Genomic DNA, 23,158 nt, shown 5'->3' with positions numbered 1-23,158 from the left:
GCTGTGATTTTATTGTCGTCGTAAGGTCTTCAGTTAGTCGTTTGAAGGGTCGGTCAACGGTGCCTTGGGGTCATGGAGGGTCGTGGAGGGCGTGGCGGTGGGAGGGTCGTCAGTGAGGCGAGGAGACCATTATGGAAACGACTTGCAAATGTTTGGGCATCAGGACCCGTGCAGTGTTGGGATGGTGGTCATGGAGGAGGAGGTGGAAGAAGAAGATGAAGAAGATGAAGAAGAAGAAGAAGAAGAAGAAGAAGAAGAAGAAGAAGAAGAAGAGAAGGAGCAGTTTAACATCGGTGTGTGTCGCCTCTTTGTTTACTTAGATTTGTTTGTGTGTGGACGAGTGATGTCTTCAGTTGTTTTCTTGTGTCTTTGTGTGTTTGGTGTGCCTGTCTTCTCATCCACGGTGTCCCAAATGTCTTCTTTTACGTCATTTATGTCTTCGGCTTACTTATAATTAGGCTTGTTAGTGATGTAGTGTGTTGTTTTCTTGTTATGTTGTTTGCCTGTCTACTTAACCACCGTGTCCCAGTTGTCTTCTCTTGTGTCTCTTATGTCCTCGGCTTACTTTTCCTTCTTACTTTTTTTGGTGTTGCGTTAGTCAGAGTGTGTTGAGAGATTGACTACCTCCCTCATCTTTTTCCTTCCTCCTTTCTTTGTACCATTTTCCTTCCTTCATTCATTCATTCCTTCCTTCATTCCTTTCTTCCTTCCCTTCATTGGTGTTACGTTTGTCTAAGTGTGTTAAGAGCTTGACTGCCTGCCTCCCTCTTTTACCTCCTTCCTCCCCTCCATTGTATCATTTCCCTTCCCTTCCTTTCCTCCTTCCTTCCTTCCTTCCTTCCTTCCTTCCTTCCTTTTGTGATAACGTAAACTTTAGTGTCTTGAGAGCTTGGATTCAACGAAGACCTAAAAACAGACTACATAGGTGAGAGAGAGAGAGAGAGAGAGAGAGAGAGAGAGAGAGTTAAACAGACAGATAGTTGCAGATTAACAGCCAGACAGAGAGAGGGTAAAGGTAATTGGAGGCAGACAGACATTTATATGCAGAAGAGCAGAACCAAATAGACAAAGACAGACACAGATAGATAGATAATATAGATAGATAAATAGATTAGATATCAGACAGACAGACAGACAGACAGACAGACAGTGATGTTACAACCAGACAAGCACGACTGAGTGACTGACAGAGGTAGAAACAAGAGTGACACACACACTCACACGCACACACACACACACACACACACACACACACACACACACACACAGTGCCCGCCTGTTTTGTTTTGTTTTACAATGTTATATTTGCATCGTAAACAACAAGTATTTATATTGGTAGGTTTCATAAGGTTCCTGATGTGTGTGTGTGTGTGTGTGTGTGTGTGTGGATTTTACCTGCGTTTCGTGGTCAGTATCTCTTATCTATTTATCCATCTATCTTTCTATCTATTTATATATCTATCTATATGTGTGTGTGTGTGTGTGTGTGTGTGTGTGTGTGTGTGTGTGTGTGTGTGTGTGTGTGTGTGTGCCTCAATACACCATCAACAAAGTGACTATGGCGCTGGTTGACGGACAGCTGTGATTTTATTGTCGTCGTAAGGTCTTCAGTTAGTCGTTTGAAGGTCCGGTCAACGGTACCTTAGGGTCATGGAGGTCGTGGAGGGCGTGGCGGTGGGAGGTCAAATCAGTGAGCGGGAGACCATTATGGAAACGACTTGCAAATGTTTGGGCATCAGGACCGTGCAGTGTTGTAATGGTGGTCATGGAGGAGGAGGAGAGAAGAAGATGAAGAAGAAGAAGAAGAAGAAGAAGAAGGAGCAGTTTAACATCAGTGTGTCACTCTTTGTTTACTTAGGTTGTTTGTGTGTGGACGAGTGATGTGTCTTCAGTTGTTTTTCTTGTGTCTTTATTGTTTTTGTGTGCCTGTCCTCTCATCCACGGTATACAAATGTCTTCTTTACGTCATTTTATGTCTTCGACACTTATAATTAGGCTTGTTTGGGTGTTTTTATAAGTGATGTCTGAGGTTGTTTTCTTGTGGTCCTCTGAACCACGATATCCCAGTTGTATGTGTTTCAAGCCCAAGATTCTCTCCCACATATTTGGAGTCTTCTTATCTCCTATTCAGCTGTTTTCCTCTCTTCCTTCCTATTTCTTAATTATCTTCTTATCCTACCATCTCTTTTCTTCCCATCTTGTTTTGTGTGTATGGGTGATGTTTTGAGTTGTCTTTTTGTGTGTGTTTTAGTGTGTTTGTGTCTCCTTGACCACGATGTATCAGTTGTCTTATGTTATGATGTGTGTGTTTCCCTATCTCATGGACCACTATATCGCAGTAATCTTTTTGTGTCCTAATGTTTGTGTTTGTGTCCCTAAAATCACGCACTATGTATCAGTTGTTTTCTTAGGTGTCAGGTTCATAGTCTCAAACATTTCTTTCATTAACACACACACACATTTGATAAGGCTTTAGTAGGGGTTGTGTTAGTGTTTCCATGGGTAGTTTCATGAGCGTAGTGATAGTCTGACAAGGCATCTGCACCATGAACGTGAAAAAACACTCATGAGAACCCGACTAATCTTTTTTGTGGCCTTGGAAAATATTGTTGTGGGATCCGAAAGTGTCTGAGAATATGTGTCTTTGTGTGTTTGTTTGCCTGTGTCTCCTAAACCACACAATCCCCTTAAGGCAACGCATGAGCCACGGTCTTTGAGGGACTTGAGCCGTTTATGAAGAAGGGTCGACGGGGGCATGGGTGAAGCCCGTGATAAGGACCAGGTGCAGCCGTGGCCCTAACCTGAGACAGAGTGCGTCGTTTATGGCTTTAATTAACGTGCAGTGCGTCACGCGGGCACATGCAGGGGTTGAATCTCGCAGGAAGGCAACGTGCGATTGTGAATTTTCTGCTTGTCGAAGTCTGTAGAAAATCCTCGTCAAATGATCGCTATTTCCAGTGTGTTTGTAACCGCCCGAATAAAGTTTTACAATCCTATACAATCCATAATGGTGAGGTTTCCGATGCAACATCAGATACAAGAGATTTCCTGTATAGTTTCTCTAAGTTCTTGAACTTATGTATGCAGGGTTGTAACCTTTTTTTGGTGCTGTTTGTAGCGCCGATAGGCTGTCTTGAGGGGCATCTTGGGCGACCCCGACCCGTTAGTGGCGCAGGCGAATTTCATTTATACTGGCTGCCGTGATATATAACTCTTGCATGGCTCATGCTGCCCCCCGGTGCTCCTCTTGACTGAAGTCGCTGAAGTTAGGGTTGATATGAAGATCTGGGCAGCATATGGGTAATCTTCCGCCACTCGGCGATGGTTAAAAAATCAACGCGTTTCGGTGGTTCTCGAACCTAGGTCCATGGGGTCACCAAGCCTGCACGCTGACCACTCGGCCACCGCCTCCCGTAATTAGGCAGAGCTCGTGTATGAATTTTCTGCATGAAGAAGATTGAAAATCCTCGTTACATTACTGTCAGTTCTGTGTTTTCTAGTATTTGACTGTCACGATCACTCTTTATTGTTATATTTGTGTCTGCTCGTCTATGGGACTGTTTATGTCGAAATTTGTTACAGGTACTTGTCATATAATCGTCATTTCTATGCTTCCCTGTGTTTTACTGTCACTTTTCATATCCAGGTATACTATAAATATAAATAAATATAAATAAATAAATATAAATATAAATAAAAACTTTCTCTGCGCTAGACATATTGAAAGCCTTCGATAGAGTCTGGCACCAGTCTTTGCTTTCTAAACTGCTCTCTTTCCGATTCTATCGCTCACTTTGTTCCTTTATCTCCAGTTTTCTTTCCGGCCGTTCTATCTCTGCGGTGGTAGACGGTCACTGTTCTTCCCCTAAACCTATAGTAACAGTGGTATTCCACAGGGCTCTGTCCTATCACCCACTCTCTTCATGTTATTCATCTATGATCTTCTCTCCATAACAAACTGTCCTATCCACTCATACGCTGACGACTCCACTCTGCATTATTTAACTTCTTTCAATGGAAGACCCTCTCAACATGAACTACACAACTCCAGACTGGTGGCTGCAGAACGCTTAACCTCAGACCTTGCTATCATTTCCGATTGGGGAAAGAGGAACCTTGTGTCCTTCAATGCCTCAAAAACCCAATTCCTCCACCTATCAACTCGACACAATCTTCCAAACACCTATCCCTATTTGTGACCTTCTTCAACACTAAACATCCTCGGTCTATTCTTAACTCAAAATCTCAACTGGAAACTTCATATCTCCTCCCTCGCTAAATCAGCTTCCTCGAGGTTGGGCGTTCTGTATCGTCTCCGCCAGTTCTTCTTCCCCGTGCAGTTGCTATCCATATACAGGGGCCTTGTCCGCCCTCGTATGGAGTATGCATCTCACGTGTGGGGAGGCTCCACTCACACAGCTCTTTTGGACAGAGTGGAGGCTAAGGCTCTTCGTCTCATCAGCTCTCCTCCTCCTACTGATAGTCTTCTACCTCTTAAATTCCGCTGCGAGGTTGCCTCTTTCTATCTTTTATCGATATATCCACGCTGAACTTGCTAACTGCATGCCTCCCCCCCTCCCGCGGCCCCGCTGCACACGACTTTCTACTCATGCTCATCCCTATACTGTCCAAACCCCTTATGCAAGAGTTAACCAGCATCTTCACTCTTTCATCCCTCACGCTGGTAAACTCTGGAACAATCTTCCTTCATCTGTATTTCCTCCTGCCTACGACTTGAAATCTTTCAAAAGGAGGGTATCAGGACACCCCTCCTCCCGAAATTGAACTTTCTTTCGGACACTTGTTTTGATTCTTTTTGGGAGCAGCGAGTAGCGGGCTTTTTATTATTATTTTCTTTTTTGTGTGCCCTTGAGCTGTCTCCTTTGTTGTAAAAAAATAATAATAATAAAAAATAAAAAAAAATATATATATATATATATATATATATATATATATATATATATATATATATATATATATATATATATATATATATATATATATATATATATATAAATAATGGTAATACTCGTACAATGCGCCGCTTCCCTGTGTGTTCCTTCGGGCGCCCAGACAACAGCATCCATATGATTAACATTCATGAGAAGAGACTTTTCCGGAGCATCGTTTTGCCCCGCCTCTGCTTTGATGAAGTATGCATGCTTCCTCTTCCGCCTGACTCGAGGAACGGAGGTTCGTATTATGATATGCAGAAAGAAAGAGAAGAGAAAGTTTAGACTCGGATATGTGATGTTTAATTCCAGTCTGCGTCAAAAATGTGTTGTTCTGGCTCCTCAAAATAGTTAGTTTTAGCGTCAACGTTAATGAGAGAAAGTTTAAAATCAGATGTTTGATGTATAATTCCAAGCGGCGTCAAAAATGCGCTGTTCTGGCATCTAAAAATAGTTAGTTTAGCGTTAACGTTAATGACAGAAAGTTAAGAATCAGATGTTTAATGTATATTAATTTGAAGCGGCGTCAAAAATGTGTTATTCTGGCATCTCAAAATAGTTAGTTTAGCGTTAACGTTAATGACAGAAAGCTAAGAATCAGATGTTTAATGTTTTATTCGAAGCGGCATCGTAAAGTATATTGTTCTTGTTTCTCAAAATAGTAACTTATGGTGTTAACGGTAATGAGAAAGAAAGAGACTCAAATACTTAAGGTTTGATTCGAAGCAAAAATGCGTTGTTCTGGATTCCCAAAATAGTTACTTTTAGTGTCAACGTTCACAAGGGAGGGAAACAAACTCAGGTGTTTAGTTATATTTCCGAACTACATGAAAAAAAAAAATCTTGTTCTGGTTACTTAAAATTGTTACTTTTAGTGTTAACATTAATGGTAAAAGGAAAATAGAACACGTGAAGGGCTAGCAAGTGCACTGGGTCTAATGTCGGTATTCTTAGACGCTCCCTTCGCCTACAGCAATCACTTCTAAAGGCAAAATAGAGGGCAAACGCGTCACTATGGATGGTAAAGAAGAAGTAGGAGAAGAAGAAAAAGAACAAGAAGAGAAAACAAGAAGAAATTAAGAAGAAAATGAAGAAGAAGAAGAACAAGAACAAGAACAAGAAGAGAAAACAAGAAGAAACTAAGAAAAACAAGAACAAGAACAAGAACAAGAAGAGAAAACAAGAAGAAATTAAGAAGAAAATGAAGAAGAAGAAGAACAAGAACAAGAACAAGAAGAGAAAACAAGAAGAAATTAAGAAAAAAATGATGAAGAAGAAGAACAAGAACAAGAACAAGAAGAGAAAACAAGAAGAAACTAAGAAGAACAAGAACAAGAACAAGAACAAGAAGAGAAAACAAGAAGAAATTAAGAAGAAGAAGAAGAAGAACAAGAACAAGAACAAGAACAAGAAGAGAAAACAAGAAGAAATTAAGAAGAAGAAGAACAAGAACAAGAACAAGAAGAGAAAACAAGAAGAAATTAAGAAGAACAAGAACAACAACAACAACAAGAAGAGAAAACAAGAAGAAATTAAGAAGAACAAGAACAAGAACAAGAACAAGAAGAGAAAACAAGAAGAAATTAAGAAGAAAATGAAGAAGAAGAAGTAGGAGAAGAAGAACATGATGACGATTTAGATGAAGAAGATGGAGATGAGGAGGAAGATGATGATGATGATGATGAAGTAGAAAAAAAGAAGAAGAGAAAAAAAGAAGGAGAAGGAAGAGAGCAAGAAAAGGAGAAGATGAAGCAGAAGAAGAAGAACAAAAACAACAACAGCAGCGACAGCAACAACAACAACACGTTCGCGGTGCAGAAACTTTCTCAAACTACCACCAGGGTCATAAAGCTAACCATGGCAATGCTCACAACCCCTACGGAAGCCTTGTTGAATGTGTGTGCATGGACGCCGAATGTTCGAGAATATGGGCGTTAGTAAGGTACTTTAAAAGGTTGGTATTCGTATAGACCAGAGGCTTTCAATCTTTTGTCAGTGATGGCACCTGAACTTATATAAACCCTTTTGTGGCACCCCTTTTTCACCCCCCCCCCCACACACACACACACACCTTACATGGATCAACTTCTTATACACAATTGTACCTGTTTGAATTACTTTAATTAATGAATTAAAATTATTATCCATACTCAAACCAAAATTAACATACAGTACAGTACATGCCCAAACAGAACTCATCAGTCGAAGTAGATTAACTTATGAGTAATAAATGCAGACTAACATAAAAAGAAGAAAAAAATAATGATTCAATATTCACGATGATCTTGTGGCACCCCGCGGCACTGTCCGTGGCACCCAGTTTGAGAACCTCTGGACTATAGACCCTTCGAGCTCTCACGTTAACTATTTCCAAAGGTCGAAAAGAAGATTAATCAGGGTTTTCATGAGTATTATTTCACGTTCACGGTACAAAAGAACGGTCAAACTACCACCAGGGTTATTAAACTACCCCTGGAAATGCCCCAGACCCCTACGAAAGCCTTGTCAAATATGTGTGCATGGGCGGCGAAAAGTTCAAGAATATGGTCGTCACTGAGGCACTGTAAATCACCGCTCCTCGGCTGCACGTGTCGGGAAATTGGCAATGATCCGCCTCACCCCTTGGCAAGCCCCGCGCTCTTTGCATGCATGACAGCCGGTGTGTGTGTGTTATTCCTGCCCATATTTGTACACCATAATAGTTCGCGCCTCTCGCCTCTCGCATCGCCGGGCTATTGCTATCAGAAAAATGCCTTACCGGAGTGACGGATGAGGCTCCCTGAAATCCCATAAGCTTCCCCTGATGTAAGACCGACAATTCCTTCTTCACACGCGCGGGCTTTCACAGACAAAAAAGAAAGAAAAAAGAAAGAGAGAAAGAAAGAAAGATAGATATAGATAGATAGATAGATAGATAGATAGATTGATAGATAGAAAGAAAAATTATTAAAGAGACAGAGGCATTACATTATACATGGCTTGATACAAACACACACTCTCACACACACACACACACACACACACACACACACACACACACACACACACACACACACACACACACACACACACCACTGAACCCACCACCACCACCATCACCACCACTGTTGCCGGAACTGAGCATCGCCACGGCATGCTCTTGTGAGCCTCGCCAGAATTCACCGCCAGCCCAGGACGACGACGAGGAAGAGGAAGAAGTGTTTATCTAGTGAAAGCATACTGAGAGTGCCTGAGCCGACTCGTCCCGCCGCTGCTGCAGGGACTCCGGGTAAATATTGCACGACGGCACGAGAGGCACGGAATGTCTTAGCTTGGTAATGTCAGACTCTTCCAGCCGTCACGTCAACTATTTTCAAAGGCCAAAAAGGATATCAGTCGGATTTTAGTGAGTGTTTTCTTTAGGTTCATGTTGCAGTAGAAGGGTCAGACTAACACCAGGGTCATAAAATTACTCCTGGAAAGGCCCAGAACACCTACGAATGCCTTGTCAACTATGTGTGCCAAATATTGGTGTCATATTCTTAAACATTTCGGCTCCCAGAAGCACATATTTGACAAGACTTTCGTAGGAGTCTTGGTCATATCCAGGGATAGTTTTATGACCCTGGTGGTAGTCTGACCCTTCTTCTGTACCATGAGCCTAAGAAAAACATTTGACAAGACTTTGGGCATTTCCAGGCGTAGTTTTATGACCCTGGTGGTAGTTTAACCCTTTTTCTGTACCATGAACCTAAGAAACACACATTTGACAAGACTTTGGGCATTTCCAGGCGTAGTTTTATGACCCTGGTGGTAGTTTAACCCTTTTTCTGTACCATGAACCTAAGAAACACACATTTGACAAGACTTTGGGCATTTCCAGGGATAGTTTTACGGCCCTGGTGGTAGTTTGATCCCTAATTCTTCTGTACCTAAGAAACACACATTTGACAAGACTTTGGACATTTTCAGGGGTAGTTTTATGAATCTGGTGGTAGTTTGACCCTTGTCCTGTAACAAGAACTCAAGAAACACACATTTGAAAAGACTTTGGGCATTTCCAGGGGTAGTTTTATGACCCTGGTGGTAGTTTGACCCTTCTTCTATACCGTGAACCTAAGAAACATATTTGACAAAATTTTGGGCTTTTCCAGGGGTAGTTTTATGGCCCAGGTGGTAGTCTGACCCTTCTTCTGAACCGTGAACCTAAAAAGACACTCATTAGAACCCGACTGCTCTCTTTTTTGCCCCTTGGAAATAGTTGATGTGAGGGGTGGAAGCGTCTGACAATACCGATCTTAGTGCCTGACGCTCGTATAAATCCCTCCCAGCCTTCCTCCCTCAGACGCCGGCGGGCCTTTTCTCGCCTCCTCTGTTTTGCCGGGAAAGGGACGCAGGGAAAGAGGGGACGGGGAACAAGGATGACAGACGAGAGGATCAAAGGAAAAGCAGCGAAATACACGTGAAAAACAGGAGCGCCGTGTAGAGAATATGGCAGCAAAGAGGGAAGAGGAGGAGGAGGAGGAGGAGTGAAGAGTGAGAGAAAAGCTGCTTACTGGGAAACAAGGAGGAGAAGAGGTAGGAGGAGGAGGAAGAGGAGGAGGAAAGGCACTAAAAAAATATCGTGCATGAGGTTATTGACGTGTACGGGACAAAGACGAAGCTGGTACGAAGGAAGAAAATAGAAAAAAAAAAAGGTTAAAAAGAAGCAAAAAGATAAAAATAGATTAAAAAAAACGATGACAAAAAAGATAAGATAAAGATTAAAAATTTTAAAAACAATAAAATGTGAAAATTAAGGAAAAAATATAAAAGATAAAAAAAGATAAAAGAGAAAGATAAAAAAGTTGAGAAAAAATAAAGATAAAAAATACCAAAAAAAGCTAGAAAAAATAATAAAAAGGTGCAAGATTAAAAAGGCTATAGAGTTAAGTAAAATGAAAAACAAAAACGAAAAAAAAAGAATATGCGAAAAATTTGCACCCGGGACTTACGTGTCAAAGGGAAAAAAAGTTATGATTGATGCGAAATAAAGAAATTGCGTGTGTTATCGGGAAAATTATTGTTGATTCGTAATAAAGAAGTTGTGTGTGTTATCGGGAAAATTATGGTTGATTCGTAATAAAGAAGTTGTGTGTGTTATCGGGAAAATTATGGTTGATTCGTAATAAAGAAGTTGTGTGTGTTATCGGGAAAATTATTGTTGATTCGTAATAAAGAAGTTGTGTGTGTTATCGGGAAAATTATGGTTGATTCGTAATAAAGAAGTTGTGTGTGTTATCGGGAAAATTATGGTTGATTCGTGATAAAGAAGTTGCGTGTGTTATCGGGAAAATTATTGTTGATTCGTAATAAAGAAGTTGTGTGTGTTATCGGGAAAATTATGGTTGACTCGTAATAAAGAAGTTGTGTGTGTTATCGGGAAAATTATGGTTGACTCGTAATAAAGAAGTTGCGTGTGTTATCGGGAAAATTATTGTTGATTCGTAATAAAGAGGTTGTGTGTGTTATCGGGAAAATTATGGTTGATTCGTGATAAAGAAGTTGCGTGTGTTATCGGGAAAATTATTGTTGATTCGTAATAAAGAAGTTGTGTGTGTTATCGGGAAAATTATGGTTGACTCGTAATAAAGAAGTTGTGTGTGTTATCTGGTAAATTTTGGTTTAGTCGTAATAAAGAAGTTGTGTGTGTTATCGGGAAAATTATGGTTGACTCGTAATAAAGAAGTTGTGTGTGTTATCGGGAAAATTATGGTTGACTCGTAATAAAGAAGTTGTGTGTGTTATCGGGAAAATTATGGTTGACTCGTAATAAAGAAGTTGTGTGTTATCGGGAAAATTATGGTTGACTCGTAATAAAGAAGTTGTGTGTGTTATCGGGAAAATTATGGTTGACTCGTAATAAAGAAGTTGTGTGTGTTATCGTGAAAAATATGGTTGACTCGTAATACAGAAGGTGTGTGTGTTATCGGGAAAATTCTGGTTGACTCGTTATAAAGCTGTTGTGTGTTATCGGGAAAATTATGGTTGACTCGTAATAAAGAAGTTGTGTGTGTTATCGGGAAAATTATGGTTGACTCGTAATAAAGAAGTTGTGTGTCGTGTTGTTAGGAAAATAATAATGGCTGATGCGGAATAAAGTTTTTTTTTTCTTTGCGTGTGTGTGTGTGTGTGTGTGTGTGTGTTATCAGGAAAATAATTATGGCTGATACGAAATAAAGAAGTTGTGTGTTTTATCATGAAAATTATTATTGTTGATTCGGAATAAGTAAGTTGTGTTATCCGGGTTATATGGAATGAAGAAGTTGTTATCAGGAAAATTATTATTGTTGAATCGGAATAAGTAAGTTGTGTTATCCGGGTTATATGGAATGAAGAAGTTGTTATCAGGAAAATTATTATTGTTGAATCGGAATAAATAAGTTGTGTTATCCGGGTTATGTGGAATGAAGAAGTTGTTATCAGGAAAATTATTATTGTAGAATCTGAATAAATAAGTTGTGTGATCCGTGTTATGTGGAATGAAGAAGTTGTTATCAGGAAAATTATTATTGTTGAATCGGAATAAATAAGTTGTGTTATCCGGGTTATGTGGAATGAAGAAGTTGTTATCAGGAAAATTATTATTGTTGAATCGGAATAAATAAGTTGTGTTATCCGGGCTATGTGGAATGAAGAAGTTGTTATCAGGAAAATTATGGTTGAAGGGTAATAAACAAGTTGTGTTTTGTGAGGTGTGTCCCGCTGATCTGGACAACAACTATTACCACACACCTGCGCTCCCTCCCCTCTAACCCCCACTCTCCCTCCTCCTCTTCTCTTATTCCTCCCCCTCTTCCTTCTCCCCTAACCTCTCCCCTTTCTCCCCTCCCCTCTTTCTCTTCTTCGCCTCCCTCTCCATTGCCCCCCCGCTCTCTCTCTCTCTCTCTCTCTCTCTCTCTCTCTCTCTCTCTCTCTCTCTCTCTCTCTCTCTCTCTCTCTCTCTCTCTCTCTCTCTCTCTCTCTCTCTCTCTCTCTCTCTCTCTCTCTGCCCCAACCTGCCCCTCTCTATCTCTCCTTCCTCACTCCCTACCTCGTTCCCACTCTCTCGCTCTACCTCCCTTTCCTTTGCCCTCTTCCTCCCTCCATCCCCATCTCCCTCTTAATCCTTCCCATCTCTCTCTCTCTCTCTCTCTATCTCTCTCTCTTATTCTTGCTTATTCACGCGCGCGTCCCTCTGCCCTACGAAAAAGAAAAAGCAAAGCAAATATATAGATAAACGCTGCTCACTTGCTCTCTCCTTACCAAGATGGCGCTAAAGAAATGCTCGACTTGCACAGGAAACTTCTCTGGCCATTTCTTCTCAGGACGATCGACCGTCTGCAAGATCTGCCTGTTGACACAGCAGATGGAAACGAGACTCATTCAACAGGACGAAAGGCTGACGGCTGGCGAGAAGATCACCGAACTAACAAGTACTGTTGATACCTTGCAGGAGTTTATCCAGGCCAACATCGTCGCCCCTGCTGCAAGTGACGCCTCATCACCCTCCGCACCTGCACTCGATGCCCAGCCACCTTCCGAAGAAGACACGTCACAGGGGACCGGTAGAGCTGACGCTGAATGCTTCACCCCCGTGAGAGGAGGAGCCAGACCCGCCCCTAGAGCCATTTATCCTACTCATTGCTACAACAGATTTGCAATACTGGAAACATGGAAACATGGAAACATGGAAACGCAGGCAACAGAAAGCCTATTGGCTCATTACGAGGTTGCCCGCTTTGGTGATTTAATCTGCTCGACAGCCTGGGGCCTGGGGAGCAGATGAAAGCACCTCGACATTGAGGAGTAGATGAAAGCACCTCGATATTGAGGAGCAGATGAAAGCAACTCAATATTCAGTTTACTCCCGACGCAGCGAAGTGACGGTCGATTCTATATTTGAAGGAGTTGATAGTATTCGCATTTACTACTTCTGAAGGAAGATTGTTCCAGTGACGGATGACTCGGTTTGAAAAGAAACTCCTTCCGATGTCTGTGTTACATCGCTTAGACTGAATGGGTAAACCGTTATTTCTAGTTCTTAGGTTGGTTTGCAATTCAAAGAAATTGGAGTAATCGACGTTATTGAATTTTTTCAGATACTTGAGGGACTTTTCTCTAATGTAAAGAGATTGAGTCGCTTGAGTCGTTCCTCGTACGGTTGAGCCCTTAAGGTTGGTATCATTTTCGTGGCGCGTCGCTGAATCCTTTCCAGTAAATCAATGTCCTTTCTGTAATTAGGAGACCAGAACTGTACTGCATACTCGAGGTGCGGTCTTACCATGGAATTATACAAGGATAGCATCACGTCTGGCGTTTTACACTCGAAGTTCCTCGCTATGAACCCGAGCATAGTGTTGGCTTTGTTGTATGCTTTTTTACAGTGATTCGCGTGTTTCAGGTCACTGCTGATAGTGACTCCAAGATCCTTTTCCTCCTGCATCGCTTGCAGAGGTCACCCATACATGGTTACTATATCTTGACCCAATGTGCATGACATTGCATATGACAACATTAAAAGACATTTGCCATTATTCCGACCATACGATAATGTGATAGAGGTCTTTCTTAATGATTTCGCAGTCGGTCTTAGTGAGTGCCTTTCCCCCCACCTTAGTGTCATCAGCAAATTTCGATATTGTGGATTTCAGTCCTGCTTCGAGGTCGTTGATATATATGATGAAGAGAATGGGTCCCAGCACTGACCCTTGAGGCACTCCACTAGTGACTGGAAGCCAATCGGAAGGCTGTCCGTTGAGTAGTACTCGTTGTTTTCTGTCGGTGAGCCAATCTCTTATCCACGCGATCAGATTGGCTCCAATGCCCGCCGAGTGCAGTTTCTTAAGGAGTCGCTCGTGCGGTACCTTGTCGAAGGCTTTCTGAAAGTCCAAGTATATAACATCACTGGGATGTGCACATCCCATTTCTTATATATACCTTGGAAGAAGTCTAATACATTCGTTAGGCAGGAGCGCTTGTTTCTGAAGCCATGCTGAGTGTCGGAGATTATATTATTGTCTTCTAGAAACTTAACAAGTTTGTCTCTAATAATCTTTTCGAGTATTTTTCCTGGCCTGTAGTTTAATGCAACGCTTTTGTCTCCCTTTTTGAAAATTGGTGTTACGTTCGCCATCTTCCAGTCTTCCGGGACCTTTTTCAATTGAACAGACTGGTTGAATATGTTAGTGAGTGGCTGAAGTATTTGTTGTTTAAGCTCTTTTAATAACCGCGGGGACAAACCGTCAGGTCCTGTTGACTTGTTCGTGTCGAGTTTATCCAAATACTCTTTCACTTCTTGGTCGCATATTGAGTCAATTTTCAGGGGCGTGATTCCCCTCGGCGGGTCAGGGTTCTCGGGCATGGTTTCGATGTTTTCGACTGTGAATACGGATGCGAAGTTACTGTTGAGGATTCTGGCCATCTGTTTACTGTCCTGAGTTGCAGCTCCAGTCTCGTCTGTCAGGGGACCAATATTGGATTTTACTTTCTTTTCGATCTGATGTATGTGAAGAATTTTTTGAGTTTGTCTTGATGTCACGCTATTTGTTTTTCGTAGTTGCGTTTACTACTCCGAATAAGGGTGCGACAAGCTCTGAGGCTGTTGTGGTACTGAGTACGGGCTTCGGCCGTGTCATTCTCTTTCATTAGGTTATAATTCCTTTTTTTTAAGTTTACCGCCCTTTTTATTTCTCTGGTCATCCACGGTGGATCTACGGCACCATTTACTCGCCTGGGTTTCGTCGGCACTGTAGCCTTTTCTACTCCCAAAAGCTTATCTTTGAAGTTGTTCCACACGTTGTCGATTGTATTGTCGGTTAGGTGAAGTTGGTCCCAGGTCGCAGAGGGAAGCAGCTCACGGGCTAGGTTGAAATTTGCTTTTTTGTAGTCTGGTATCACTGACGGATTGTCTACGAGTTTGTGACTTATGTTGACATTGAAACGGATTAAGTGGTGATCGCAACCGTTAATTTTTTCACCAACTTCACAGTCGCGAATGAGGTCGGGGTCGCTTACTAATACCAGATCCAGCAGATTGTTTTCTCTTGTTGGTTGAGTTACAACTTGAGTGAGGAACGAATCCTCCACCATTTCTATAAGCCTGTTACCCTCTTGATCTCCAGTCAATTGTCTCCAGTCAATGTTAGGGCAATTAAAGTCCCCAATTATTATTGCTTCTTTACTTTGTGTTAAAGAGTGAAGCTCTTCGTACAGGGCAGTGTCATCGGCTGCCTGTTGTTTTGGAGGCCTGTATACGGTCGCAAGTGTTAGTTTCTTATTATTCGCAGTTATTTCCACATAGACGGAGTCGTAATTCTCTGCGTCCTGTTTGTCTATTTTTATGGCAGGGAGCGTACTTTTTACGTAGCAAATTACTCCTCCTCCTTTCTTGTGCATTCGATTTTTTTGGAAGCTTTCGTACCCGGGAAATGACAGTTCAGATACTAGATGTGCAGAGTTGGCCCAAGTCTCTGTGATGGCTACCACATCTGGTTTCTCAGTTGCAATATACGCCCTAATTTCGTCCTTTTTTGGTAATAGACTGCGTGCATTTGTGTACAAAATGGAAATGTGACTACTGGTTTGGCCGCGTCGTGTTGAATGAGTTCGCTTGTCGGAGGCGTCGTTGGTTACACAGTTTCTTGCAAGCCGCATCGACGCTACGGTTCGGTTGATCAAGGTTGCCTTTGCCTTGCCCTCGCCTCCAGTTTTTTTAATAGCTTTTCGAGAAGCTTTCAACTGCATCGTTCAGGAGCCTTCCTAGCCGCGCCGAACCAACCTCGTTCAAGTGGAGTCCGTCCTCCCAAAACAAATCTGGGCGCTGGTTGAAGTGATGCCATGCGTTCATGAACCCTACGCCTTCATCGTTACATAACTGCTTTAGACTAGTGTTGACGCCGTACGCTTTACTGTTGTTGTATCCGGCGAACGTATTGACTCTCGGTAGAATTCCAGAGACGATGATGTGGGGACTTGGTCTTGTATTTCGAATGACTTGACGGTATTTTGCTAACAGGTCCTGCATTTGAGTTGACTGAAGGTCGTTGGTTCCCGCATGGATCAGATACACTGTGTCGTCCTTCGCATTTACTGAAACTGCATCGACAGCTGATTCAATATCGTCCAGTTTGGCTCGGGGATACAGAAACGCTGCCGTGTCAACGTATTCCGACCGCAAAACTCCGTAAGTTGGCCTCTCACCACTGTCTCCAACTAAATTGACTCTAGTAGTTAGTTTGCCCATACCAGGAAACAGCGTCTGGTTCGTACAAGTGACAGCTGGTAGAATGGTCTTGTGATTTCTTCTGGAAGGGCGCGAGGTACAAGAGGGAGCGCGGGCTAAGGTGGGTTTGGAAGTGGTGGTGGTGATAGTAGTGGGTGGCTGGGGAAGGGTGGAGGGTGAGGTGTGGGTGGAGGGAGATGTGGTATCAGAAGTGGAGGAGGAGGCGGAGGTTGAGTTCGTGTTGGAGATGGAAGTGGAGGATGGAGTGGTGATGAGGATAGGGGAGGAGTCAAGGGTGTTGGAGGGAGAGGAAGGGAGAGCGGGAGAAAGGGGAGTGGTACTGTGGATGGAGGTGGGTGGGGTAGGAAGGGAGGTGGATGGAGTAGAAGGAATGGTAAGGGTGGCGGCGGGTTCAGGCGTGGCAGAGGAGATCGTGTTGAAGGTGGAAGGGGAAGATGGAGTGGTGATGAGGATAGGGGAGGAGTCAAGGGTGTTGGAGGGAGAAGAGGGAGTTTGAGTGGATGAGGTAGCAAGGGAGGTGGATGGGATATAAGGAATGGTAGGGGTGGCGGCGGGTTCCAGCGTTGCAGAGGAGTGTGGTGGTTGAGGCGTGTCAGATGATATCGTGTTGGAGTTGGAAGTGGATGATGGAGTGGTGATGAGGATAGGGGAGGAGTCAAGGGTAGTGGAGGGAGAAGAGGGAGTGGGAGTGGATGAGGTAGCAAGGGAGGTGGATGGGGCGGAAGGAATAGTAAGGATGGAGGCGGGTTCAGGCGAGGCAGAGGAGGAGGAGGAGGTATGTAATTGGGTCAGAACGTCAGAATATGAGTTTGAGGTTGAGGTGGAAGCTGGAGTAGGAAGGGCGGGGAATGACGTCACAACTTCCCATATCAGAACGTTTGAGCGTTTCAACTCATCGTTAATCGAGCTAAGTGCTTGGATACGAGTCCAAGACACAATATTTACATTTAGACTCGCTGAGTTGAAAGTGGATCGTGGCAAATTTCTGCGAACAATTACCGCAAGTGAAATATTTGGGCATGGTTACAATTCCTTTTTTCTTTTCTTTTTTCTGTAGCAAGAAACTTTAGTTATGATATATTTAGAAACCGCGTGGGTGGCTTGCTGAATACCAGGAAGGAGCTCAACTGAACACCTGGAAGGAGTTAGGTAGGGGTCGGGTCGAGTCCCGCGGGGGTAATTAGTTGGACGGTAGAGGCTTGTTTAGTTAAAGGAACACAAAGGAGCACAAAGGAGGAGGAGGAGGAGGAAATAGTTAGAGGAGGAGGAAATGGTTAAAGGAGGAGGCGGAGGAGGAAATATGGGTTTGGGCGGAGGAGGAGGAGTAGGGAAGGTGATTAAAATAGAATTAGAAATACCTGTGTTGATTAGGATTATTTAAGGAGTGCCGGGTGGTTTCCTTCGTTAAGCCCTCGGTGGCTGTGGGATATGGGCGGGTGTGTGAACACCTGGGTCTTGGTGTGTGAACACCTGACTGTCTTGGTGAGGGAGTGCCGGTGAAAAGATTAGCCGACCTCACTAATCCCGGAAAATTTCAGACTTAACGGGCGGTACCGGGAGTAATTATACCCCTGGAAATAAATAGGGCGGGGTTCAGGAACGATTGGTAATGAACAAGAAAATACAGTGAGTTGTGATCTGACCGTTTACTATAGTAATAAAATAAATAAAATACTCGCTATAATAAGTGTGTAAATGTATCACTCGGGTTTATGTTTAAACAATGTGTGCTGTTGTTGAAATACTTTACTTTGTTACCCTGTGACAGGTACGGGAAGCAGTAGAATTATGACACTTAGCGTTCCACAGCGGCGTTGATGTCTGCTAGGCAGTGAAGCGACGATGAGGTTACCGATGAGCGATGTCCAACCTCTTCAAGTAATATCAACTACAGTTAAAGTCCTCGATGGCGTATAAAGATTGCACAACACACTTGGTGAACACTAATTCACGGAATCGTGGTTAACAGTAAATTGAGGAATCACGATGAGCACTGAATTACGGAATCACGGTTAACACTGAATCACGGTATCGCGGTTAACACCGAATCACAGAGTCGCGATTAACACTGACTCACGGAATAGCGGTTAACACTAAATCAAGGAATCACGGTTAACACTAAATCACTGAATCACGGTTAACACTGAAACACGGAATAGCGGTTAACACTGAATCACTGTATCACGGTTAACACTGAAACACGGAATAGCGTTTAACACTGAATCACTGTATCACGGTTAACACTGAAACACGGAATAGCGGTTAACACTGAATCACTGAATCACGGTCAACACTGAAACACGGAATAGCGGTTAACACTGAATCACTGAATCACGGTTAACACTGAAACACGGAATAGCGGTTAACACTGAATCACTGAATCACGGTCAACACTGAAACACGGAATAGCGGTTAACACTGAATCACTGAATCACGGTTAACACTGAAACACGGAATAGCGGTTAACACTGAATCACTGAATCACGGTTAACACTGAAACACGGAATAGCGGTTAACACTAAATCACTGAATCACGGTTAACACTGAAACACGGAATAGCGGTTGACACTAAATCACTGAATCACGGTCAACACTGAAACACGGAATAGCGGTTAACACTAAATCACTGAATCACGGTTAACACTGAAACACGGAATAGCGGTCAACACTGAATCACTGAATCACGGTTAACACTGAAACACGGAATAGCGGTTAACACTGAATCACTGTATCACGGTTAACACTAAATCAAGGGATCACGGTTAACACTGAATCACTGTATCACGGTTAACACTCTAGCCGGAGCGAGCGGGGGTCGTGACCTTAGCCTAGGAGGGTCAGGAAACGAGTGAGGAGGGTCAGGAAACGAGGACGAGGAACAGAGCACCTTCTTGGTCGGTGACTCTATGATTCGCCATCAGGTGGTTGAATTCTGTGGCAGAGTCCCCCGTCGTAGGCGTAACTACTGTTATCCTGGAGCTGGTGTTGACGACATCACAGCTGCCCTGGACGAGGTCTCCGCTGTGGCCTCTAATGACTCACTCTTTGTTCTCCACACAGGTACAAACGACGCCACCACGACCCGGTCTGAGGAACTGCTGGACAAGTACCGTAGGCTCATCCAGCAGTATAAGTCTAAATCCCCTAATATTTTGATTTCAGGAATTCTACCACGGACGTGGGATGAGGGCGACTTCTACAGTAAGGCCTTCAGCCTCAACAACCGCCTTCAGACTCTCTGCGGAGAGCTTGACGTCGAGTTCTTTAACGCCTGGAGCCATTTCTACGGCCAGAGTAAGCTTTTCCAAAGGGACGGCATACACCTGTCCCCCATCGGGGCAGCTAGATTCGGAAGGCTCCTCAATGACGCCGTACGTAACGCCCGAAAAACAAAAAACGACTCTCAGCCACGTCCTTCCATCCCGCCCGTGTAAATAGACACCATACACCGCAACAGACTCGTAACATTGAACCCTCCAGTACCACCGCCTCTGTTACCAAGCCTCAAGGTAACCTAAGAGTCCTTAGTTTCAATGCGCGTAGCCTAAGAAAAAAGTTTGATGAACTGCGATGTCTTGCTCTGACAGAAAACTTTGACGTAATTGCTATAACCGAAACATTTATCGACACCACAAATATTGATTTAAGTTCCGAATACAACATAGATGGCTACAGATTCTTCAACAATGATCGTGTAAACCGTAGAGGGGGTGGTGTCGCCCTTTTTGTCAAAAGCTATTTGCAACCCACTGACAAAACACCAAGAAACAGTAACGTTGAACATTTGTGCGTGCGAGTAAACACTGCAAAAGTCAATTTAAATATATCTGTCACTTACAGGCCTCCGGGGCAATCACTCGATGCCGATCTTGAAATGTACAGCGTCTTAAGGCAGTCACTTAATAACAGCGACTCACTGATACTAGGAGACTTTAACCTCCCCCATATCGACTGGGCGACACTGTCGGGTACAGAAGGTGAGTCCCATAGAATGATCGAATTTTTAGAGGAAAATTATCTAAGCCAAATGGTTTCTGAACCAACTCGACAAAATAACATACTTGACCTTGTTATAGCGACCCAAGATAACCTAGTCAGTAATGTCACGGTAGGAGAACACCTCGGTTCCTGCGATAAACTAGTGCGCGATGACATTAGAGCTCAAACATCGGTGACTGAAAATAAAGTAAAGGTGCCCAATTTCAAAAGAGCAAACTTCGTAGAAATCCGACGAAAACTAATAGAAATGCAACTATCAGATGACGGCAATGTAGAGGACGCCTGGCTAAGCTTTAAAAATTACTTACTCACTCAGCAGGACACATTTGTCCCCAAGTGCGAGAAGCGAATTAACACTAATAAGTCCACCTTGGTTTAATAGCGAAATTAAACACTCAGTCAAGGAGAGAAAATTGTCTTACAGGTTAAAAAAAGAACAAAGCACGCCCGAAAACATTAGACTTTACAATGATGCCAGGCGACGAGTAAACAGATTAGTGCGTCAGGCAAAGCGTAGATATGAAGAAAATATTGCAGCCAACTGTAAAAATAATCCGAAATCCTTCTTCAGTTACATAAACAACAGAAAGGCAATCAGAAGTGGAATTGGACCCTTAACAAACAGCGACGGTGCACTAGTGACTGGCAGCCAACACGTTGCAAACCTATTAAACAATTACTTTTCCTCGGTGTTTAATAATAACAGTCCTCCCATCACTACCACCAACACCAGTACTAATGTAAATCCCGAGCATGCATTGCCTAACTTTGAAATAAAACCCGATGAAGTCCTTAAAGCCCTCAAATCACTTAAAACAAATAAAAGTCCTGGACCTGACAAAGTATATCCAACTCTGCTGAAAGAAACAAAGAGCGAAATACTCTCCTCCCTCACAACCGTATTTAATATGTCCTTGCGACAAGGCATCGTCCCTTCAGATTGGAAAAAAGGCTAACGTGACACCGATTTTTAAGAAAGGAGACAAAAAAAGTACCAGGTAATTACAGGCCCATTAGTCTAACTTCGGTTGTAGGTAAGCTACTTGAGGGCATAATTAGAGACAAAATTGTGAGTTACCTTGAAAGCCACTCATTAATTGGGGACTCATAACATGGCTTCCGAAACAAAAGATCCTGCCTATCAAACCTGTTAACCTTTTATAACGACCTCTTCACTGTTTATGACGTAACCAAATCAGTGGACGTAGTCTATCTTGATTTCCAGAAAGCGTTTGATAAAGTCCCGCATCATAAATTACTTTATAAATTAAAGCAAATAGGCACTGACGGTCAAGTAAACCAATGGATCGCGAATTGGTTGAGCAACAGACAACAAAGAGTAGTGATTGACGGATTTAGCTCAGAGTGGGCGCCGGTCACTAGTGGCGTCCCTCAGGGCTCGGTTCTTGGCCCAGTTCTCTTCATTATTTGCATCAACGACGTGGATGTTGGACTCAATAACCGCATTAGTAAATTTGCAGACGACACAAAGATTGGTAACTCGGTTCTCACTGACGAAGACAGGCAAAGCCTCCAAGAGGATTTGCACCAAATTTCAGCTTGGTCTGATAGGTGGGAGATACCCTTTAAAGTAGACAAGTGTCAGGTCCTTCAAGTTGGAACAAAAAATAAGAAGTTCGATTACGAAATGCGCGGCGTTAAACTCAAAAGCGTTCAATGCGTCAAGGACTTGGGGGTCAAAATCGCGTCAAACCTCAAATTCTCACATCAATGCATCGATGCAGCAAATAAAGCGAACAGAATGTTGGGCTTCATTAAAAGAAACTTTGTATTCAAGAATAAAAATGTAATACTCCCGCTCTACAATAGTTTAGTCAGACCCCACTTGGAATATGCGGTACAGTTTTGGTCTCCCCACCATGCAAAGGATATTGCTAAATTAGAAGGTGTTCAGCGTCGGGCAACGAAAATGATCCCTTCCTTGCACAACAAATCCTACGAAGAAAGGCTTTCTACCCTTAACATGTTCTCTCTTGAGAAACGTCGCCTCCGAGGAAAACTGATCGAATGTTTTAAAATACTTAATGGTTTCACGAATGTAGACAGATCAACTTTGTTTATGATCGATGACACTTTGCGCACGAGGAACAATGGCGTAAAACTCAAATGTAGACAAGTAAATTCAGACTGCACCAAATTTTTCTTCACCAACGTTGTAGTGCGAGAATGGAATAAGCTTCCACCATCAGTGGTCCAGTGTAACACGATTGACTCCTTCAAAAATAAGCTCGACCGTCACTTCCTTCAACTTGATATCAACTAGAGTAGAAATGCAACGTTTTGGAGCCATCTGATTAATGTAAAATCACTTAGGTTAAAGGACAGACCACCAAGTCTGGACCATGGGGTCTGTGTGGTCTGATTTTCTATGTAATTCTATGTAATTCTCTCCCTCTTCCTTTTCCCCCTAGCCTCTCCCCCCCTTTCTCTCTCCTCCTCCCCCTCCCCCTCTTTCTCTTCTTCCTCTCTCCCTCTTCCTTCTCCTCCTTACCTCTCCCCCTTTCTCTCTCCCCTCCTCCCATCCCCCAGTCCCCCATCCTACCACTTCGGCCCCTCCCCCCTCTTCCTCCGCCCTTCTTCCTCCTCCCCTACCACCTGATCCCCCCTTTTTCTCCTCCCCTTCCACCTGGTCCTCTTCCTCCTTCCCTCTCCTGCACACTTTTGCTCCTTCTCTCTCCCTTCTCCACCTTCTTCCTTTTTCTCGCTTCCTCCTTTCTCTTTCCTCCTCCTCCTCTTCCTCCGCCGCCGCCGTTACCACGAATACCGTTTATACTCTTACTGTTGTTGTTGTTATTGTTGTTGTTGTTGTTGTTGTTGTTGCTTCTGCTTCATTTGTTGTTATTTCTTTGCATAATATTTTTCTCTTGTTCTCTGTTGCCGCTGTTGTTGTTGTTATTGTTTTTGTTAGTTTTCCTTCCGTAAATATTGTTGGTGGCATTATTCC

This window comes from Eriocheir sinensis, unplaced genomic scaffold (genome assembly GCF_024679095.1).
Source record: "Eriocheir sinensis breed Jianghai 21 unplaced genomic scaffold, ASM2467909v1 Scaffold1091, whole genome shotgun sequence".
Classification (NCBI taxonomy): Eukaryota; Metazoa; Arthropoda; class Malacostraca; order Decapoda; family Varunidae; genus Eriocheir; species Eriocheir sinensis.
This window is presented reverse-complemented; position numbering follows the sequence as displayed.